Raw genomic sequence first — 15,091 nt, 5'->3', positions numbered from 1 at the left:
CCACACGGAATCTGTGCGCAAAGAATTACCCAGATTTTCCGCAGAAATCCGCAGATTTTCCACAGAATTTTGCAGATTTCTGCAGATTTTTAGCCCATCATTATTTCTGTTTATTTACTTAAGTAAATGTATAAATATGAATTTATTCAGTTTTTATTCAGTAATTTATTACTTTTTATTTCATATATTAAGGCAGGGATGTCAAACTCAATTCCTTGAGGGCCGCAGCTCTGCACAGTTTAGTTCCAACCCTAATTAAACACACCTGATCAAACTAATTGAGTCCTTCAGGCTTGTTTGAAACCTACAGGTAAGTGTGTTGGAGCAAAGTTGGAACTAAACTGTGCAAGGTTGTGGCCCTCCGGGAATTGAGTTTGACACCCCTGTATTAAGGTTTTAGTTATGATACTCCGCTGGATACTTCCAAAATAATTCAGCAGAAATCCGCAGATTTTTACCAAAATTCTCTGCTGAAATAGCAAAAAACCAACCCAAGCTCATTCTGGAAACGTATCGCCGCGGACGTTTCTGGAGACTGCGATTTACGTGGCCGGAGGTAAGTAAGGCCGCGTTTAGTTTTTTTCGAGCGAATGCTGCGGGGACGACGACCGGGATCGAGTCCGGGGAATAGCGGGTCCGGAAATCAGGTAAGATGAAAAACAGAATCCAAAAAAAATAAGGGCGAGAACGTGGCAGGATCCGAAAACGCGGTCGAAATCAAAGACGAGGGCTTTTGCTTTTCTTTTTTTTTCTTTCTGGACAGCTTTTGCAAACCGTCGCTTGGGTTTAGGGAAGGAGGAGGAGGAAGAGGAGGGCGGCCGGGTCGGCCGATCCGGCAGCTTTTCGCACGAGAACAGCGCGGGCGCGAACGGCGCGCGCTGCCGAGAGGCGCCCAAGCCGTGAAAAAGCGCGCACAGCGGCCTCTCGCGGATCGGCGAAAACAAAAATTGCTCGAATACGTACCTCCCGGGATGTAAATCGCGGTCTGCAGAAACGTCCGCGGGGCTACGTTTCCTCAATGAGCCCGGGTTGCATAAAACGCCAACAGATTCCGTCTGGCCCTGCTCATACCCAATACGGTCAATTTAGTTTATTTGATTCACCTATACCCACGCCAAGACAGGGAGAACAACCTTTTTTTTTCTTTTTTTTTTTAATTTTACATTCTTAAAAATCAATTTTAACTAATAAATAGAGTTTAATATGAAGTATAACACTCATTTCGTTCACAGAGCACCGCTACTAACACTGTCTACTTATCCAGGGAACATTTTATATCCACCTTATTTTTCACTTTAAAGTGACAGGAATTTGTACATTACATTTGTCTGGCTTCTGGTACACTGCGATACAAAAAATTTGCTGCTTAACAACTAGCACAGAGAATATCAGCTTTAGAGGAAAGCTCTCCTAGCATAGAGTTAAAAACCTCAGATCTCCTCATAACTGAGTGGCATTTCCAACTAAAGGTCTCTGCCAGAGACAGATAATAAAGATGCCATTCTTCACTGTGACAGATAAACGGATGCTCTCAAGGCTTTCACAAAACTCAAGTAAAATGCTTCTAAACAGCTCAATTCATCCTGAACAGAGTTTGATGTGTCCGTGAGGATATCAGCTTTCATTGTGTTTGCACTTCTGTTTGGAGTAGGGCTGCACAATATATAGAAAAGTTATCGTTTCCGTGATAATAGTACATGTGATAGCCACATTGCAGAGAAGTGCAATAAATTACGTTAATTTTAAATACAGTTGAAGTCTGAATTATTAGCCCCCTGTATATTTTTCCTTTAATTTCCTTCAACGTTTTTTTTCAACACATTTCTAAACATAATACTAACAAACTAATTTCTAATAACTGATTTATTTTATCTTTGCCATGATGACAGTACATAAAATTTTACTAGATATTTTTCAGCATACTAGTATTCAACTTAAAGTGACTTTTAAAGGTTTAACTTAATTAATTAGGTTCAGTGTGGGGTAAGTTTCTTTAAAAAAGTAATAGATTACAAACTACTGACTACTACTGGAAAAATTTAATCTGATTGCATTACTAATTGCTTAATGTAAAAAGTAATCAAATTACTTCACTTTGAAGTTACTTTTAAAGCATATGAACCCAATAAATAATACAAAATAAACTGCAGCTCTTTTAGTAATTTAATATTCACTGAGAAACATTACAATAGGTTGATCACAATAGCTTGACATATTCAAAAGACTTGAAAAGATGGTTTGCCTAATACTTAAAATTCTCTCATCATTCACTTGTTCCAAACCTAATTGTTTGTTTCGTTGTTATTTTTTTCAAAACATTTAGAAAAAAAATGGATACCAGTAACCACTTACATCCATAGTATGAAAAAGCACTGCAGTGTTTGGGTGTTCTGTGTTTGTCTGAGGTAATTAGTCTAGCGATATGTGTATATTTTATACAAAGTATGAAGCTGATCCGTTTTTGTCACGTCAGTTTTCAACTAAGTGCGCCAAGGCGTGCACCTCTGTTCAAAATAAGGAACTTGCACAGACAAAAGACGTGATATATATGAACAGCCCCATAAGCAGCTATGCTTCTCTTCATACTCAGAAGATATCTTCACTTCTGATCCTGCACAAAAAATCAAATTTAGCCTGTTTAGGCTGAGATGGACCACCGTGTTTTTAGAAGCCGGTGTCCACCTTGGTGATGAGTATTGTCGTAGAATTCTTTCTGCACACGTTGCTAGCCGAGTTAAAAGCAGGCGAAAGTTCTTTAGAGACTGGAATTTCACAGTATTATTTTTGTTTTTCTACTCAATGAAATCAAAGTAATGTCTGTATTTCCACTTGAAGAAGCAACCACTCTCGATAGCAAGCTTTTCAGCTTGCATTCTCCAGCAATTAAAAAGCGTATGCTTATGAACTGACGGGGCTGCAGAAAACGTGAAATGAAAGCAAACATTGACTCTAAAACTATATTAGTAACATAAATAACAAAATTACATTGACTTTAGTAATTGTAATCAAATTACACAAATTTAAAATGTAATTCTTTAGATTACTGCGTTCCTCAAAAATGTAATTAGAATACAGTAACATGTTACTGTGGAACGCCTTACACCCAACCCTGATTAGGTTAAATAGGGAAGTTAGGGTAACTAGGCAAGTCATTGTATAACATTAGTTTGATCTGTAGACAATTAAAAACAAATGCTTAAGGGGGCTAATAATAATGAGCTTAAAATAGCCTTTAAAAAATTAAAAACAGCTTTTATTCTAACCTAAATAAAACAAAGAAGCCTTTATCTAGAAGAAAAAATATTATAGCAAATTACTTTGTGTAACCACGACTGGGGTGGAGTGACAGGAGACCACAGGAGGTAAGATCCACTATGCAGTTTATTCAAACGTCAGGCAAGCAATGGTCATCAGGTGCAAACAGGTATATACAGGCAGTCCAGAATCATAAACGTAAAACAGGCTAAAGGTCGAAAGGCAGGCGGCTAAACAGGAAAACAAGGGTACAAGGCTAAGATCGAAACACGGAGAAACAAGACAGGGAAACGAGTTGTAATGTTACTAGGAAAACAAGACTCGGCCCACTGGTAGCGTCAGAGAGTGGCTTAAGAATGGGAAGTAATCAGTCTGTGAACAAGGCTCAGCTGGTGATGCAATCAGGAAGGATGAATGAACAGACGTGCGTGTTTGGGAGCAGTGCATGTATGAATGTGTAGTCCTGGGGAATGCGGAAATGTAGTCCTGAGTTCGTGTAAGAACCAGCGATCCTCTGGGGAGCGATCGCTGGTTGTGACACTTTGAAAACAAAACTCATTGCTCTGTCAAATATTATATGGGAAATATTTAAAAAAAGAAAAACAAATTCCCAGGAGGGAGAATAATTTTGACTTCAACTGTGTGTGTCTAGCATTTGTGTGCCGCATGTATGGAATGTTTATCTAAATCTGACAAATCAGATGGGGCCTTTACTATCTTTATCCACACCTCTCCAGTAGGTATGTTTAGCTGAACCTAGACCTGAAAATAAATTCTAAACGACAGGAAACAAGAGAGGAAAATGACAAAAGCCAATAAGAGTCAAGGTTTTTAGCCATATGTGGTATTTTAAAGACTTAATTTAGATTTAATTAGCTTAGGAAAAAAAAAAAAAAAAAAAAAATATATATATATATATATATATATATATATATATATATATATATATATATATATATATATATATATATATATATACACACACACACATGCATATATATATATATATAATTGCTAATAAAATTGTGTTTTTGTAAATTAGTTATATCTTAAGAAATACCAATATTGCAACACTCAACAACAATATTGTAAATAGCATATGTCCCTAGTATCGTGCAGCCATAGTTTGAAGACTAAAAAAAGAAACCCTTCACCTTTAAATTAACTAAATTCAATCATTCATTCATTTGGATTAGTCTATAATTTATTAGGGGTTGCCACAGTGAAATGAACCGCCAACTATTCCAGCATATGTTTTACACAGCAGATGCCCTTCCAACCCAGTACTGGCAAACTGAACTAGATTAGCAATTAATGCAATCCTGCCGAGAATGCGGACATGATCAAAACTGATTGCAAATAATGATACAGAGCACCGGCCTCATTCTGCTCCCACGACCCAAGCCCTCGAGGAACCCTGTTGTGAATGATGGGTCATCTGTGGCCAAAGTCATCACAGCTGTGCTGATTTTATGCTGCTGAAGAGCTGGGTCGCAGCCAGATCAGCCTGCTTCAGGACAAAACACTGGTTATCCCCTAAACAGTGTTTATGCAGTTGGATTCACAGGCGTTTAATCAGTATGCCCTACAGGTATCTGCATGGGAATATATAGTGAGGTCAGAGGTCATCTGAACAAGCCTCGTGCAAAATCAACAACCAGGAGCAGTGCATTAAAAAAAGTGTCCAAATGTTGCAGGGAGGCTTCAGGGTCGCCTGAGGTGCAAACTGCTGATTTTCTTCATGCTATTACTGCGAACACATCTATAAATCCTTTTGATAAGCACAGCCCAAGTCCCAAGGTCACGACTTTCCATCACATTTCTACGACCTAGCTATTTTTCTGCAAGTCATACAAACCAGCCGAAGCAGAAACTAAAGCTCGAGGGGGAGGAAACAAGAAGATGGACATTACTAAATCATGTTGGGCCTAATGCCACATTTGCAGACATTCACATTTGGAACTTTACAAAAGCAACAATAATAAAAAAGACACACAAGCTGTTGCATGAAAAATAAAGACAACAAACTGCTTTAATCAAATAGAGTTTGCTGCGAGTTTTACTTTTTTTTATGACATATCGGTGTCATCCATTCATTTTTCTTCAGCTTAGTTCCTTATTTGTCAGAGGTTACCACAGAAGAATGAACCGCCAACTATTCCAGTATATGTTTTATGCAGCGAATGCCATTTCAGGCACAACCCAGTACTGGGAAAAGCACAAACACCCACGGCATATTTTGTTTACCCAATTCACCAATAGTGAATGTCTTTGGACTGTGGGGGAAACCAGAGCACCCGGAGGAAACCAACGCCAACACGGGGAGAACATGCTAACTCCACATAGAAATGGCAACTGGCCCAGCTGGGACTCGAACCAGTGACCTTCTTGCTTTGAGGTGACAGTGCTAACCACCGAGCCACCTTGCCACGCACATATTAACCACAAATCCAGAGAAATTATAGTAACTTTCAAGAGGTCTCTAACTTTTTCCCAGAGCTGTGTGTTTCCGTATGTGTGTGTTTTCATAGCGCTTCACTTTTTCCACATTTTTTATGTTACAGCCTTATTCCAAAATGGAATAAATTTATTTATTTCCTTAACATTCTACACACAACACCCCATAATGACAATGTGAAAAAAGATTTTTGGGAATTGTTGCAAATTTATTACAAATAAAAATCCTGAAAAATCACATGTACATCAGAATTCACAGCCTTTCTTGATAATTTTTGAGATGTTTCAGCAGCTTAATTGGTGGTCAATTCAACTGATTAGAAATACTTTGAAATGGCATAAACCTCCCAGGGTTGACAGTGCATGCCAAAGCACAAACCAAGCATGAAGACAAAGGAATTGTCTTCTAGAACTCCGAGACAGGATTGTCTCGAGGTACAAGTCTACGGAAGGTTACAGAAATATTTCTGCTGCTCTGAAAGTTCCAGTGAGCACAGTGGCCTCCATCATTCATAAGTGGAAGATGTTTGGAACCACCAGGAGTCTTCCTAGACCTGGCCGGCCATCTAAGCTGAGTGATCGGGGGGAGAAAGGCCTTAATCAGGGAGGTGATCAATAACCCGATGGTTACTCTGTCTGAGCTCCAGCATTCTTCTGTGGAGAGAGGAGAACCTTACAGAAGGACAACCATCTGTGCAGCAATCCACCAATCAGGCCTGTACGGTAGAGTGGCCAGACAGAAGCTACTACCCTCCTGGAGTTTACCAAAAGGCATCTGAAGGACTCTCAGACCATAAGAAACAAAGTTCTCTGGTCTGATGAGACTAAAATTTAACCCTTTGGAGTGAATGCCAGGCGTTACATTTGGAGAAAACCAGGCAACGCTTATCACCAGGCTAATACCATCCCTACAGTGAAGCATGGTGGTGGCAGCATCATTCTGTGGGATGTTTATCAGCAGCAGGAACTGGAAGAATAGTCAGGATAGAGGGAAAGATAATTGCAGCAATGACATCTTGAATGAAAACCTGCTTCAGAGTCCTCTTGACCTCAGACTGGGGTGACGGTTCATCTTCCAGCAGGACAATGACCCAAAGCACACTGCCAAAATATCAATGGAGTGGCTTCACAACAACTCGGTGAATGTCCTTGAGTGGCCCAGCCAGAGTCCAGACCTAAATCCTATTAACATCTCTGGAGAGATCTGAAAATTGCTGTACACCGTCGTTTCCCATTCAACCTGATAGAGCTTGAGAGGTACTGCAAAGAGGAATGGGCTAAAAATCCAGGTGTGCCAAGCTTGTGGCATCATATTCAAAAAGTTGCATATTCTCCCCATGTTGTCGTGGGCTTCTTCTGGGTGCTCCGGTTTCCCCCACAGTCCAAAGACATGCGCTATAGGTGAATTGAATAAGCAAAATTGGTCGTAGTGTATGTGTGAAAATGAGTGGGTATGGATGTTTCCCAGAACTGGGTTGCATCTGGAAGGGCATTCGCTGTGCAAAACATATGCTGAATAAGTTGGCGATTCATTGCGCTGTGGCGACCCCAGATAAATAAAAGGGACTAAGCTGAAGAAAAATGAATGACTTAACATGAACAAAAAAATGAACAATTTTGTTCTCATTAACAAACATTAGCAAGGATTAATAAATACTGTAATCAATGCATTGCTCATAGTTTGCTCATGTTCATAAATTCACTAGCCAACATGAACAAAAAGAACATTATTCTAAAGCATTAGCAACATTATTTCAACCCATTCATCCCAGCCATTTTTCCCCAATTCTCATATATAATCTCGAGGGCAGTCTGCAAGTCTCCAGGCAGTTTGAAAACTCCCAACAACCCATTTTGATAGTTGCCAGAACGATAAGCTGTGATGTGAATAGAAACGATCCCAAATGAATGCCAGTCAGCACCTGTATCCCATTTTATTTTATTTTTATTTTTTGCTTAAGAGCGGCAGGGAATGAGGGTCTTGTCGTGGGGCCGGAAGGGATTGCTCCCTGCTCTGGGAGATAAACCCAGACTCATTTCTGCTCTCCATCTCACTGCCAGCAAAATTGAAGGACAGATCAGAGCCGAGCGTGCTCACAATCAGCTCTGCGCTATTCAACATAACGGCGCATTTAATCCCTGCAAAAACCCCCTGTGGGCGCAGGACTCTTCAGGAGCATGGAGTAATATGATCAGAAAAGCTCACTCGAGGTCTACGCAGGGGAAGCGCGCGAAGATAAACGCCGAATAACAAAAGGCGTTCAATCTGCCTTCCCTGTTTTGTATTCAATTGACAAGACACATCCAGTGACGGCGACTCCCAAGGGAGGGCATTGGTGTTCTAAGGTGAAATCGCTTGTTAAATATGTCACTTTTTTGACTGGAGTAATTATCTTGTTAATTATCATGTGTGGGAGTTTCAATTGAATGGCTGTGAAGTGATCAATTAACAAGACCAAATCCGTCAATGGAGGCATGACGAGACAGAAGCTCAAAGTATTCAGATCACGACTGCCGCATCGCTGACTGACGCAATCGTTTTTGTGGAAAATAAAGAGTATAAATTGCTTTAATCAACCAGAGTTTACTATTTTTTTGGCATATCAGTTTGGAGAGGGGTTTGTTTTAACCCTTATGTACTGTTAGGGTGGATTTTAAGTCTTAATTTGGCCATAACCTTTTCTGTTTCAGCTAGCAGAATGATTTTTGGTGACAAATCTTAACACATATTTTGAGAAAATGCTTTAATTTATTTTTTTTTTTAACTCAACAATTAACTTTGGGCAAATTTACAACTTTTTTTTTTGTCGCAACCGGCTTGCATGGTTCAGGACTTGTAGAGCTGCGCATCAATGGACTTGCTCTTCAGTGTTTGGACAATCAGTGGTGAAAATTAAACCACACTGAATCAAGGGTGTAATAGTTAATGAACACGAAAGAAAAAAACAAAACCAAAATGAAAAATAATTGTCGTTGAAAACTAGAACTAGCTGAAACTGTATTGTAAAAACTAAAGCCTGGTTTATATTTCTGCGTCAAGTGACCGGCGTAACCCACGGCGCATGCAACGCGCGTAGCTGTGCATTTATACTTTTGTGCGTTGTCTCTGTTGGTCTGCATTAACACTTCCGAAATGCTAGTTGGCAGTGAGGTGTAAATGTTCCTCTGTGTCGAGTTTCTTCGCTGCTGTTTTGCTTTTCCTGAACACTTCCGGGATGTACAAGTGGCTCAAACTCGCTCATTTTGAGGCAGGAACCGGCAGACATGCAACAACTTTAACTATGAGGTAAACACAAAACAAAACTTTCCATCCGGAGCTCCTTCACAGGACTCCACACTTGTAAACAATTGCTCCATCAGGCCCACACCATTCACGCGGCTTTCGGTCCCGCCCAGACTCGTCATCGCTACCAAGCCGACCAATCACAGAGCTTGCGCTACGCGTCGTTGCGACATGTAGTTACATTTTTTGAAAGGTGCACGTCAGCGACACCGACGGCCATGGCGAAGGGCTATGCATCAGCGCCGTAGCATACGCCGGCGTTTGACGCAGAAGTATAAATCAGCCTTAACTGAAACTAACTAAAATTATAGCAAAAACCTCCTTCTTTTTTGAATTTGTGAATGTATTTAATAAGCCGTTTAGAAGTAAATAATCTAATTCGCACTGCAGCTGTTTGACGTGTACGGCACCTCAGAGTCTGTATTCCTGCTGCCATTGGCCAGATCGAGCCGGTTCTCCTCCAGTCTGTCCTCGCTGTTGCTCCAGTGACAAAAACAACTTAAAACACTTAAAACTATTACTTTAACACTGTAACGTTCCCTCGCAGAACGTATTTTGGATAAGTGTGTGCGTTCGTTTGTATGTGGGTGTGTCGTTTCATGCATGTGTTACAGGTACGAACGGCATTGGAGGATCCGCATTTCGTGCTGATGACGTTGGCCGCTGACGCTGGGTTTGCGCCACCAATCGCTGGTTGGCGTAGCGTTTAAAAGCCGAGCCCAAACTGCAATGGCGATCTCTCTCTCTCTCTCTGTCTCTTTCCTTCTCGCCACTTCTCGCTCTTATTCTTTCTGTGGGTCTCTGTGAGGACAGTCTCTCTTGCGAGGGCTAGTCTGAGAGAATGTGTTTTGCTTGTTTAATGCTCTTGTCTAAAGTTTGCGATTTATCAATGTTTGTGAAATTGTCCAGTTAACTGACATGTTTGAGTGATGCCTCGGAGAGGTGTAGGAGTGAGTAAGTCGCGCGATATACATATACAACACTCAGATTGATATTTTGTATTAGTTCATTAGGTTCAGGAGAATGTGCTGTTTTCTGTATGTTTTGTTTTTAGTTAGAGCAGTTTAGTTAAGACGTTTGGTACGTTGAAGATGTTTCTTTTCATGCTTTTCTTTTCATATTTAGTTTAGTTTGGTGAAAACAGTTACTGAGTTTTGTTATATTTATTTCTTTGATTTAAGCACATTCAACTACTTCCTCTCCCCCCAGGTAATTCATTATTTAATCATTGTAAATATTTTTCTTTCACTGTATAATATATTTTCACTGGTTTTCATGGGATATATGGGCAATAAATAATTGCAGTGATTATTTGGTTCAGTTTATTTCTTTCTCCATCCGCTTGTCACACACATTAAACTAATGTATGTTATTGTCATCTACTCCTAGTTTAATATTAACATCTAAAAGGACGTAACATATATTTGGGGTTTGTCCGAGATCTATTTAAATTATTTAAAATCTTAATTTAGTCCCGGATAATAGTTTTGTGTGTGTGTACTCGGATGGTGTAGAGAAAAAATTTGTGCCCAATAATGGGTTTTAATTCTGTATCGCGATCGTGAATTAATCTTTTTAACAGGATCTTCCAAGTGAACCGGTTGAACAAGTTCACCAAAACGAACTGAATCATTTGAAACGATTCGCCTCTCCAGTAAGCACTTATCCACAAACTACTTACTTTTTAGCAAGCCTAATAACCCCCTCTGACTCTAAATAATCCAATATAAACATTCAGTTATTATTCATTAGAACAGTCAAATTTGAGAAGCGGTGAACCAATAAAACAGTAGGTGACAGCCTGCTGTGACTGAGCTAAACTTGAACAACAGAACTGTGAGTAAACCGAGGGCTTAAATGAGATCTGGAGAAAAAAACGTAAGTTTATATCATGACAGAAATGGACTTTAAATAAGTGAATCATGATTCAGTTGGGTTGAAAAACTTTACTGTAAGACATTTTTCAGATCATGCCTTGGTATGTTGAGTCCTAACATCCACGTTAAATATCTGAACTTCCCATCACTACTGTGTATCTAATCTCAGAGGAGTCTCAAACACATATTGTACTTTGTTTTGAATCTTACACCTAACAAATATCCCTATTTAGAAAAAAAAAACTAATACTGAAACTAATAAAAACTAAACTAATACTAAATAATTTCAAAATATAGAAACTAATGAAAACTAGTAAATCTGCCTCTAAAAACTAATTAAAGCTAACTGAATTTGAAAACAAAAAGTCAAAATGAAACAGAAACTAAAACTAAAGAAAAATCCAAAACTATTATAACCTTGCACTGAATTGAACTTAAAGTCTGGAAACTGGACTGACACAGTTTCAATTTACTATAATCTTCTATGTTAAGCAGCTTTGACACAATCAACATTGTAAAAGTGCTATAGAAATGAAAAAAAGCAAAGCTAAAAAAATACCAAGTAAATGTTTGTAAACTTTTGACTGTCTAGAAATAATAAAGAAACTCTCAAAAGAAATTCTCTGATTATTCTGGCATCAAGCAAATGTAAATCATTTAGGTAATCCTAACAGACCTAAAACAGTATACATTTAGTATGACTTAGCATCAGACATTAAAAAAAAAATGGTTATGTTCCTTTTTGAGCATATGTAAACTTCTGGTTTTAACTGTATGGCCTAATGATTATCATTTTAAACAACCATGCTTCCAATTACAATTCTGGGGTTTGAATTGAATAGCTGTGAAGTGACCAATTAACAAGCCGAAATCCATCAAAGTAGGCATAACAAGACAAAAGTATTCAGCTGACGAATCTTCTGACTCAATCATTTTAAGATGTTATTGTGTAAAAAAAAGAGTGAACGCTCCAATGCAAAAGAGGACTCAAATCTGTCATCGCTTTCTAAATATTTATCTCCGCTTCTTTCCAACTTGGCATCGCTAATCGGCCCCACGTAGTCTATAGGAGCGACATGAAACTCGGACGGGCTGCTGAGTTCGAACCACATCAAAGCTAGTTTCCATGTTGCGCACACACGAAAAATAAAATCAAAAAAGAAGCTTGTGATATTGTGTAAACAAACCCCATCTGCGCAGCGCTCGGGTGGGTTTGAATGCCCCAGTGTTCATTACGCCATGTGTGAGAAACAGATTGAAGTGCTGTCGGGCTGCAGGAGACTGTAATGGCTGCGCTGCCTCTGACTGGGAAGCCAGTCCTAATTAGATCATCAGAAGAAAAGGCTACATTGATGGCGGTTATACACTCCCTGGACACAACGACTCGGGGATCGGTTTGGGTCAAGATGCTAACTGTGGACAAAAAGGCTGGAGGCGGTACAAACAAGCTCAGAGAAACCCAAAATGAGCAATGAATTAGTCAGATAGTCAATATGCTTGCCCAGATAAACTATATGAATAATAAATATTAGTAGACAAGATCATACCTGTTAACATAGGGATGTGAAAATAAGGGATACACCGCTCCACATTATAAAGAAATATAATCAAGTTATAAAATCTCATTAACATTTACTTCATTGTATAATTTCAACATTCAGATTAAAGAGCAGCGAAATAATCGTCACGATTTTCCGTTTGATTACATTAAATTACAGAGGTGTCACTTTAAAAATGCACAGATCTGTAGTGAAAGCATTCAATTGCATTCCTGTTTATGCTCATTTAGGACAAAATTAGTTGTGTTTAAAAGAAAACCCACCAAGATCGACATCTTTACATATTATTATTATTATTATTATTATTATTATGTGTGTATGTCTGTTCAAACATGTACACAAAACCCAGACTTTCGCTCCACTTCAAATTGCATGTACAGAATCTGTTTGGGAAACAGCATCTATTTATCAATATGGAGTGTGTCTGACATTCACGCACCGCTACATAAACGGACTGTTTTGAGGACTGTATAGGAGAGGCAACAGCGCCTGTAATGGAAAGGAAGGGAATCTTTTATATGCTTTATATTTATTTTTAAGTGTTTTCATGCCTAAATAAAATCAAAGAACAGCACTGACACACATTTAAGAGCAAGGTGCATCCCCTGGTGGTTCGGCGGTATGGGTTGTGTAAAGAGAGGATTGTTTATAGCCACTTTTCAATGAAAAATTTAAAATACGAGGGAATTTCAAATAAGTAGAAAAAAACAATGGCCTGTTCTTATACAGTACATCCCATACTATAAATTTACTTCACATGAAACCTTTTTACTGCAGCATTTTAAAGAAATGGGGTATTAACATAATATAATATAACTTAATATAACAATTTAGTCTCCACTTTCCTTACTAAAATGCAACTACCTCTCTGACTCCTCCACTAACTATAAAAAAAATACTAATGTTTTGCTTCTCACACTCTTTACACACCTGAAACTTGCCTACAGTACTTATTCATTGTTGCTCTAACAGTTGTGTAAATTGCTTCCTTGTCCTCATTTGTAAGTCGCTTTGGATAAAAGCGTCTGCTAAATGACTAAATGTAAATGTAATGTAATGTAATCCCGGGAAAAAACGGGAGGGGTGACAGGTATGGACAAGATAAATATTTTTAATCTTAGCCAAAATAGGCAAGAAGTGAGGAGTTTCAATATAAAATACACAAAAACTAAATTAAAGGCAAAAAAAAAATCTAAATAAAATAAAATTATTTTTTACTTTTTTGCTAATTTTTTTATTATTATTATTTATTCTTATTTTTATTTTATTATTTAATTATTATTATTTTAAATTAAATTAAATTAAATTAAATTAAATTAAATTAAATTAAATTAAATTAAATTAAATTAAATTAAATTAAATTAAATTAAAACGTTTTGTTTTGTTTTTTAGCACATGGAATTAATTGAAAATTAGAAATATTGTAATTATATTAAGTTTATGTACGTTTTATTATTTTATCTACTAGTGAAAACATTTTGGAAATGTAAAATAAAAATAACTTGTATGTTTTGCAAAGAAGTCTCATCAAATGTTCAACAAGTCTACATTTACTTTGATCAAAAAAGTAATTCTGTAAATTTTTTAAAGTTTAAATTACTATGTACTACACTGAAAAAACCTCATTGGATCAACTTAAATAAATTAATCCAACTTCTTACACCTAAAAGAATGAAGTTTTTCCAACTTATTTATAACTGAAAAGCTTAATAATTAAGTGGAAACTAATTAATTCATGTAGTTGTAACAAGCTGAAGTAATGTGTTTACATTTCCCCTTTTTACAGTGTATGTAAATGCATTTTAGATTGCAATTTATTCAAAACTGCATTTTCAGCTTCATTATTTTCAGATTTTCTTTCAGAAATCAATATAATTATAGTTTCTTCTACCTCAGACTAAAGCTTTTTAAGCAAAATGACTATTACTAAGATGTTTGTAAGGAAATGACACCCGCTCTGCATTTTTCAAGCATATAATAACAAGATACAGTGTGAAATGTAAATAATAGCCAAATCATTCTGACATGGGTTGAACAACTTATGCAGGCTGGACTAAGGAATTTGATCAGCTTTGAATAAATATCAAGCTGTTCATTTAAAAAATCTTATAATTGCTTTTGTACAATCCTTTCTGCAGTCACACAGCGATCTTATTTAGTCATAAGCTGCATGAGGCACCAAACATCGCTGTACGTAAACAAAACCACAATGCATGGCCACTGATAGGGTTTTAGCAGAGATTGGGCAATGCTACAAAAACGAAACCTGTGTGGTGTGACCCACTTGAAATTGACCTAGAAATTGGCTTCTATGAAATATGTCACATAACCTTAACTTCAGACAACTATTTATTTTACACCAGCGGTGTCAAGATTTTCAGTAGATAACAAGCAGACTAAGACCTCTGAATTGCATATAAATGGTAACACAACATGTGTATGGCATATGACAATATACTGTATGCATGCACACAACAAATGCAACACATGCATGCAGATGACGACAAACGCATGTCAATGACACCAAATTCAATACTGTATGTGCATGCAGATAACAAGAAGTGAAGTTTATTTATAAAGTAATTTTGAGATTGCAGCCAGCTCTGCATTATTCCATTTATGATACACCAATCAGACGATTCCTATACAGCCACTAAAAA

The 15,091-nt window shown here is 37.7% G+C and overlaps 1 protein-coding gene and 1 long non-coding RNA gene across 30 annotated transcripts in view; one reads left to right on the top strand and one right to left on the bottom strand.

Annotated features, from left to right (window-relative positions):
- pde1ca (phosphodiesterase 1C, calmodulin-dependent a) overlaps window positions 1-15,091 on the bottom strand; it is a 203,529-nt gene that overhangs the window by 96,139 nt on the left and 92,299 nt on the right. The window contains exon 1 of one of the 29 annotated variants that reach the window (XM_087309841.1): window positions 690-1,032. The exons of the other annotated variants lie outside the window; for them this stretch is intronic. The gene's annotated coding sequence lies outside the window, so the exon portion shown is untranslated. Of the gene's footprint in view, window positions 1-689; window positions 1,033-15,091 lie in introns of those variants that run through there. 29 annotated transcript variants of the gene reach the window in all.
- On the top strand, window positions 7,672-12,692 carry LOC147831122 (uncharacterized). Its single transcript, XR_015525230.1, has 3 exons — window positions 7,672-8,746; window positions 9,279-9,525; window positions 10,510-12,692. It is a non-coding gene; the product is annotated as an uncharacterized LOC147831122 (long non-coding RNA).

Source organism: Danio rerio, chromosome 24 (genome assembly GCF_052040795.2).
Source record: "Danio rerio strain M-AB ecotype USA chromosome 24, GRCz13ab, whole genome shotgun sequence".
NCBI classification, from domain to species: Eukaryota; Metazoa; Chordata; class Actinopteri; order Cypriniformes; family Danionidae; genus Danio; species Danio rerio.
The sequence above is the reverse complement of the archived record's forward strand: the minus strand, read 5'-3'. Positions and strand labels throughout refer to the sequence as shown.